The 9,090-nt window shown below is 30.3% G+C and overlaps 1 protein-coding gene across 2 annotated transcripts in view; it reads right to left on the minus strand.

The window, feature by feature from the left end:
• Positions 1 to 4,331, minus strand: part of LOC107449709 (uncharacterized) — a 37,479-nt gene extending 33,148 nt beyond the window's left edge. The window contains exon 1 of one of the 2 annotated variants that reach the window (XM_087168469.1): positions 3,896 to 4,331. The gene's annotated coding sequence lies outside the window, so the exon portion shown is untranslated. The remainder of the gene's footprint in view (positions 1 to 3,895) is intronic. The other variant, XM_087168470.1, reaches the window with a different exon arrangement.
• Positions 4,332 to 9,090: the final 4,759 nt, after the last annotated feature.

Consider the following 9,090-nt stretch of genomic DNA (forward strand, 5'->3'; position numbering starts at 1 on the left):
CAATCTAAAATTTGAATTCACAGTTATTCTGATTGAACTCTCTACGTAACAGTCTTTGCAGAAATGTGCAACTCATCGAATGCCATACGTGAACACGTATTACACCGCAATTACAGATCCGATAACCTTATAACGCAATAAATTGTTCTCCCGGTCAAATGACCGGCTGTAGTAGAAATAGGTATACGACAAGTATTATTCGAAACAAGCAAAATACAAAAAAAATAAATAAAATAACAATAATAGAATATTAACTGTATATAATTGGTAGAAAAAGTCATGAAGTCAAATGTGCAAAAACGATAAGATGATAAGCGCATTTTCGATGCAAAATTTTTTAAACGGTCATTTGACCGGTTATGGTATGTTTAGTGTTAAGTTAATGATCTCTAATAACTTGTTATGCTAAGAACTCTGTCCTTTTATTGTAGAGTTTTGAGAGTAGGGACGATTGCCCATCACGTTTTGAAAGGCTTTTTCCACGTTCAACCGCTACTTGAAAAATAGTTGAAGTTTGTGGACGATACTGGACGAATGCGAACCGCCGCATTGAATTGAGATTGTTTTTAAGAAATCGGAAGATTCCGTAGTGCCAGACATCGAGTATGAAAGGTTAGCAATAGCAGAAAAAGAGGTTAAAATATTTGAAGTGTGATATTAGAAATGGAAAAATAGAACATATCCAGTGATCGGAAATGAAAAAAAATAGACCAACTGCTTTAAATTGTAAAAACAAAAAGTCACTGCTTATATGTTGCGTTGATAATAATTATATATATATATATATATATATAAGTTCAAAATGAAGAATAAGACAAAGAAAAATTATAGACATATGAAAAAAAGGGGGTGGGAAATAATAAGTAAAAAAAAAAAAAAAAAACAACAAACAATATTTTATTTAAAAAAAAAAAAAAAAAGTGAAATGTTAATTAAAAAACCGGAAAAAAAGCCGGAAAAAAAAATATATAATCTTTTCTTCAGCCCACACGATTATTAATCGTATATTTTGGTGGATATATTTTCTAAACATTTTTTTGTTAATTTTTATGATTTTCCCATGTGCAAATCCATTTCAGGCCAAAATTCATTGCCAAAATTATTTACTAAATAATTTCTTTGTTAATTTATGTAATTTTTCCATGTGCAAATCCATTTCGGGCAAATCCGTGGCTATAATTATGTACTAAAATTTTTTCTTTGTTAATCTTTCCATGTGCAAATCCATTTCGGGCAAATCCGTGGTTAGAATTATTTACTAAAAATTCCTTTGCTAAATAATTTCCCTTGTTAATCTATATAGTTTTTCCATGTGCAAATCCATTTCAGGCAAATCCGTGGATAAATTGTTTGCTAAAAATTTCTTTATTAATTTATACAATTCCATGTGCAAATCCATTTCGGGCAAATCCGTGGTTAAAATTATCTGCTAAAAAAAATTTTTCTTTGTTAATTTTTCCATGTGCAAATCCATTTCGGGCAAATCCGTGTTAAAAATTATCTATTAAAATTTTTTCTTTGATAATTTAAATAATTTTTCTATGTACTAATCCATATCGTGCAAATCCGCGGCTAAAATTATTTACAAAGCAGGCAATTTATGTTTCTCTTTTCTATTTTATATTTTTTCTTAAATAAACATCTATCTTCTAAAACTATTTATGATCAATTTTTAAAATTATCCAGTATAATATTACCTTGTGCACATCCATTTCGGGCCCATCCTTGGTAACTAACAAATCAAAACTCAGAATAACAAATCACTTCAGCAGTGCAGTAAGAACGACACTTTAGAACCCTTTTGTTACACTCAATTTGCGCTTTTGTTTTCATCTTTTGTTTTCATATTTTGTAATCTGGCAATCTTTCTGCGAAAACATTTTTAAATCATTCTTGAAAAATAACTGTCCAAGTAAGTTGTTATGATTTTGCTACTCGCTTTATAGTCCCCCCTTTTTAATGTTTTTTATTTTTATTTTATTTTTTCTTTTTATTTTATTTTATTATCTGTTTTTACATGTTATATTTACTTTTTATGATCTATTTTTACGTAGTTATTTTATAAAAAAAATTTTTTGAGTGCTCCTCACACTATTGTATTAATATATTTTGCTTTGGCTTTATTGATACAATATGAGAAAGCACTCTGTTTTGCGGATATAATCGTGTGGGCTGAAGAAAAGATTATATATTTTTTTTCCGGCTTTTTTTCCGGTTTTTTAATTAACATTTCACTTTTTTTTTTTTTTTTTTAAATAAAATATTGTTTGTTGTTTTTTTTTTTTTTTTTTTTTTACTTATTATTTCCCACCCCCTTTTTTTCATATGTCTATAATTTTTCTTTGTCTTATTCTTCATTTTGAACTTATCTAATGAGTGCTGTTTACTTGCAGCTTAAGCGCAATAAATGTTACTTATTGTTTTTCTTTACTTTCTTAGTGTTTTCTTGTATTTATTTATTTATTATATATATATATATATATATATATAGCTGTAGTAATTTATGTACGTATTACTACAATTAATTTAATTTATATATTATTGTAGTATTTTATATATCTATAAAATAACGTAAATTATCCTCAGTGATAGATGGATCATGGGTTAGAGTCCCCTTGCCTTGCCATCAGGCTAATCGTGTGGGATGTTTCCATGATTTCATGCAACGCAAATGCTGGTTAATTTCATCAAAAAAGTCCTCCACGAAGGCAAAATCCTCTCAATACTTGATATAGGAGTTCCCTTGTCTTCTGGATTGGGTTGAAAATTACAATGCTACCGAGTTGACCATTAGTAGTCTTAAGCCCAAAAACTGGGTCTGCTATTCAACGACTGTCATAAATATAAATATGTAATGTATGCAGTCTTTTAACTGCAGACATTTTTATGTATTTAAAAGAGTTAAATATAAGTTTCTGCAGTAAGTAATTACAATTGGGTTTTTTTTTTCAATTTCTACTAACATTCGCTATTGTATTCACGTTTTCCCTGTTGCACCGTATGAATTTTTTATTTTAGTAAAAGAAATGCGCGAACGGGTTTTTAAAGATCAGGTAAGCTGATGTCTTAATTCTTAATTTCTGATGAAGCTAGCTCGTTTGTGTCCAGAAAAAGGAGCTGCGAGAAAAATTATTTAAAAAATGGAGTTTTCAAGATTTATTGAGGATTGTATAATGGATACCTGAAATGATACTTTTCCATATTTTTATCATTACTGTTTAACAAGTTTAAATAAAGGAGTAATATTGATTCATTTTAATTGTGTTTTCTAAACGAAGTTAGAGAGAAAATGAAATTTCGCATGTATGCCAAATGGCCAGGCGAAATTTTTTCGAATAGCTTTGGAAAGTCACAGGGAACTCTGATTTCTTTTCGTCCCTGCGTCCTTTTTTTTTTTTTTTTTTTTTTTTTTTTTTTATGTTTTATTTACCCAAACTAAATATGAAGTTGTTATTGTTCTATTCATTTGCCAGTTTTTTCGTTGCATTTTTTCATTAAAGAAATTTTTTTTTGAAAGTAAAGGAATTTTAATGGCTTACGAAAATAAGCAAATAAGCAGTCCACAAAAATAAGCAAATCACGAATCCTCTCATCTCTGTTATGTGCTTGCGGTCGGACTGAGTTTTTTTCATTGTTCGTTCTTAAAAGAAAAAAAAATTGAACATTCGAAAACTTTTAAAGTAATAAACTCAGAATACATGATTCCAATAAAATATGCATTACTGCATTTCATAAACTTAATGCTTCTTTTATTATAAATTTTACAAAAAATACTAAAAGAAAAAAAAGCACCTACCAAAGTCTATATTTTCAAAGAAATCGATCAAATAATTCACAGGACGGAACTTTAAAATGATGTCTTTAGTTATAAAAAGGAACTTAATAATATAATTACCTGTATCCGCTAATTTTTCTTCACGGTATCCCTTACAGGATTGCTTTATCGCCAGCTCGTTTAACTAAGCACATTTGAATTTAAAACAGAAAGAGACAATTACTCATTGCTACAAACTATTCGGAATTCCTTCGAAAAGCTCTCCTTTAATGCCAGACACAATAAAAGAAAACGGCTATTTCTTTTTCTCACGAGAGAGTTAGTTGTTGAGGGGAAATCAGCAGGATGTCAGGGATGCGACAAAAGGATGTTACTCCCCCGCTGTGAGTCTATCCGAGACGGAATTGCATCTGAATCCATCGGAAGGAAAACCAAGGTTGCGATGTAACAAGGCTGGATGATACTCTCCGCGTTGCCTAGCAACCCAACTCAACTTCCCAACAGAGCTCTTGTATCTCTGACCGACCGGCAGACCTGGAACAACGCCAGGTACAGTGAGAAAAAATAAAAGGATCACACTTTCTGTTACAAGGAAAAATAAAAAGACGAGGAAAAAAAAATATTTTTATATTTTATTTTGCGGAGAGATTATCACAAAAAAATGAGTAATTATTTTCACTTGAAGTTTGGATTACTCTCGATAGAGAGTTTGAGGAATCACAAGAAACAGATAGAAATAAAAATAATTTACTCAGCAGCTTTTATATATTATAAGTATTTCAACTTAACGTGTGATACAAGAAAAAACTCTTTTTTTCCCCTATTTATTTATGAACCTTCACCTTAAATAAATACTTTTTACTATAAATCGAATATCTTCCATTACAAAATAAATATTTTCCATTACAAAACGAATACTTTTCACCAAAAAAGGGATATTTTACTTTATAAAATAAATATCTTCCATTAAAAAACTAATTATTCTTACTATAAAACGAAGATCTTTCATTTCAAAGTAAATATTTTCCATTACAAAGCGAATACTTTTCGCCATAAAACGGATATTTCTCTTTATAAAATGAATATCTTTATTATTCTTACTATAAAACGAAGATTTTCCTTTACGAAATTAATAATACTTTTTACGATAAAATGGACATTGTACAATAAAATAAAAGCATTTTACACTTTTGAGAATATTAAAACTTAAAATGGCCTTTTCCCTCTCCTTATTAAACTTATAGGTTAAATATTTCATTTGTGTTTCCTATTATTTTTTGTACTTTACAAACTTTTGGTGGGTGACATTAATATTATTAGACAACAGAATATCTTTCAAAAAAAGTAGTCGCTTTGTAAGATTAGGAGAAATAGTTCTTGATAATTTTAAGAATATATCTATGAATTTTTCCACTAATCTTTTGAGCAAATGAAATGATTTGATTTAATTTAAAACTACACGCTTCTCAGTTTTTAGAGGGATTTCTTTTTAAAATAAATTTTTATTACAGTTTAGACTGATCTAAACCGATTTGCAAGTCGCTAAAATATTCTTTTAACGTTAATTGCTTAAAAACATAGATACTTATCAAATATCTAAGAACAGGCAAGTGAATGGCATTTAACTACCTATCAAAAACTGTTGATTACAGAATCGTACTTCTATAATTTTTAAATAAAAAATTAATATAGAATCTAAGATAACTCAGGCTTTATACCTCAAATTGTGGTTGGTCGGTGGCTTTGTATTTTGCACGTATTGAAAGATAGAGTAAATATTCACTATCAGCTTACTTTTATATAATCTTTATTGAACAACCATCCCAATTTTTTGCAGTTTAAGACTACTACAGTTCAACTCCGTAGCCTTGTCATTTTGAACAAAATTCAGAAGACAAGGGAACTCCTGGATCCAGCATTGGGACAAATTTGCCTCCGTTGAGGAATTTTTCTGCTGGAACTAACTCACCTTTTCGTTACACTGAGAGGAAAACCACGGAAACATCCCATAGTTAGCCTGACCACAAGGGAACTCTAACCCATGATCTATCTGATCATGAAAACTATAATCGCAATTATAAAGAAATTACTTCGTGAAACGTATCAATGATATACAGCCGTTAAAATTTTAATAAAACCAGAGGAAAATTCGCGAAGTTATGTATCATTGTTTGTATTAGAAATTACGTTGTGAAAAAAATGGCAATTGAAAGGCATTGAAAAGGTTATTTCATGCGATACTTCCTAATTTAAGTATACATTATGTGCACAATACCAACTATCAGCAGGGAATAGAGCGTCTTCTTCGCCGTAACTCTTCTTTTTGAAATTGTATCTGTTTTCATGGGCTTTGAACAAATTCTGGTTCTTTTCATCATCACAATATGTTTATTACCTTTTTTCAATGTTTCTTTCTTTTTTTTAATTGATGCCTCGCCTATTATGTTTGAACACTCAAACTCCAAGATTCTATTTTCTGAGTAACTACTTTTGTCAATTTTAAGATTCACTAGGATTTCACTTTGAGGCCTTCTGGTTGGAGGCAGGGAATCTTTGGATCTTCTAGTCTACACTCTACAGTATTCTCCGGTTGCCCCTTAACGGTGACGGGGCGGGGTTAAGCTTTGATTATTAGTAGTTTTAAACAGCAAAAAATTGGGATGGCTGTTCAACAACGGTTATAAAGTTTAGTAAGTGGGAAAAATAGTTTCTTGAAAATTTCGCGGAAACCACTCTGTAGGAGGTTAATGTTAAAATTATAAATACTCTCGTAACACGGGAGAAATCATTCATGGCAAATTCTCTTTCACCGATACAATTAGTTTAAAATTTAAGACACAGAAAAAGTGAATTCAGGTAAACTTATAGAGTAAACGAAAAGTTTCAAGTGATGGATATGTTTTTTAATATTTTAAGACGGAATTACTTAGTGGAGACATAATCCTGCAATATCATTATTACATTATTATAACTTCCAGAAAGGATCACCTCTGTGTAGCGATCACCTCTATTTACGACCATTTTTGGGAGGCACGAAAAAAACCTCGCCTAGTTACCGGGCAAACCTCAGCACCAAATGCGGAAAAATATAAAGATAAAGAATATTAAAAATCAAATAAGTAAATTCAAATGTATTCAAAGTAGAGCTTTAGATCTCTTTTTGAAGATCTCTAAGAGAGATTGACAACCTCATGATACAGTCAGAGTATACTAAAGACGATGCTATTAGTGATTTAGTTTTAGACTTAAAAGTTAGGTTAGAAAAAAGCTATTTTAGAAATAAAACAAAAAACATCTCAAACAAAGAAACCTCTTATTTTTTTAAAGTAAATTTATTTTTATGATATAAATTTTAAATCCAACTTAAACAAAACACATAATTGTTTATCAATTTAAAATAGTGCTATCAATCATAATTTTATTTTATTGCCGTCGTTGAACAGCCGACCCAATTTTTGGGGTTACGACTACTATTGTTCAACTCTGTAGCTTTGAAATTTTGAACTCAATCCAGAAGACAAGGGAATTCCTGGATCAAGTAGTGGGAGAAATTTGCCTTCGGGGATAACTTTTGATGGAATTAACCCACATTTGCGTTACATGGAGAGGAAAACCATAAAAATCTAACACGATTTGCCCCGACGGCAAGGGGACTCTAACCCATGATCCGCTTACCACTAAGGATATTTCACGTTAGCACTATGGCCGATGCAAGTGGAATTCGTGTCCTAAATAAAGTTCTCCAGCAAAGTTAGTCTCCTTAAAGTAGTGAAGTAGTTCCTAAATTTCGAAAGTAGTTTGTAGTCACTATATTTAAAAAAAGTAGTTGCAGTTAACTACAAAAATAACGTAGTTTTTCCAACAACTCATCTCATAACATTAAGCAAACTTCCAATAATTGTAAAAAGTTAAAGAGAGCGTCGGAAATAAAACACTCTTTCCGAAGCACGCGTGACAAATACTGAATTCATCTATCGAAGTTAAACAAAATATTTATCTAAACAATATAAAGTGTGCATTTTTCTTTGTAAGTTTGACATATGTCCTTAGGTATATAATAAATACTACCTCTTATACAACCTCCGTTCTAAGAATCTATGAGTCATAAATTCTACCCAATTAAATATTTAGAGCTATGCCATTAAGAGGCGGTAGCAACTGATGTTCGTTAACTCCATCGAGCAATGCAATATCGCAACAGAAAATTAAAACACACTTAAGGTTTATCATGACCCCTCCCTATCGATCCATACGATCATTTGAGTGGTATTCGCGTGCTGACTGAGTATAATTAATGATAATTAGTCTGTGGTCTTTCACAACGAAAAGCCTTTCACATCAAAACGCAGTCTCACGAAGATAAGAAGCTCCGTGAATTCGATTTCTAGTTGCGAAGAGACTATTCGGAAGATTTTAACTGAGATAACTAATGTCTACTTATATTTTATTTAAGACGGAGTTACGTTGAGAAAACTGGAGCTCTAGAATTCAATAGCGAATCCTTATTTTGCGGATTAAAATATTTGACTTTGTATATTATTGAGAAAAACTAGAGTTGGAACTCAAGAATTCAATTTCGAATCCTTATTTTGCTGGATTAAAATATCTGACTTTGTATATTATTGAGAAGAACTAGAGTTGGAACTCAAGAATTCTATTTCAAATCCTCTTTTTACAGCTTAAAATATCTGACTTTGTATATTACTGAGAAGAACTAGAGTTGAAACTCAAGAATTCAATTTCGAATCCTTATTTTGCGGAATAAAATATCAGACTTTGTATATTATTGAGAAGAACTGGAGTTGGAACTCAAGAATTCAATTGCGAATCCTTATTTTGCGGAATAAAATATCTGACTTTGTATATTATTGAGAAGAATTGGAGTTGGAACTCAATAATTTAATTGAGAATCCTTATTTTACAACTTAAAATATCTGACTTTGTATACTACTGAGAAAAATTGGAGCTGGAAGAATTCAATTGCTATTTTTTATTTTGCAGATTAAAATATCTGACACAATATACTATTGAGAGAAGTGAAACAACAAAAAGGTTTAAAATTCACCGATAGTTATAGTATTTTTGGAATACCAATTTTGTCAAGATGGGGTTATAGTACGAAATTTTAGAATTCTCTGATGGTGAAACTTTTTTGGTTTTAGAAGATTCAAATATATTTTGATGAAATTTATATTTTATTGAGAAAATTAAAACTGTTAAAACGTTCTGATCATCAATTTGCTTAATAAATTAAGTGATCTTTTGAATGTGAATTTTGTTTAAAAAGTGAAACAATACGAACTCCGATAGTGACG

Source organism: Parasteatoda tepidariorum, chromosome 7 (genome assembly GCF_982258835.1).
Source record: "Parasteatoda tepidariorum strain Cologne lab strain chromosome 7, Ptep-v5.0, whole genome shotgun sequence".
NCBI lineage: Eukaryota > Metazoa > Arthropoda > Arachnida > Araneae > Theridiidae > Parasteatoda > Parasteatoda tepidariorum.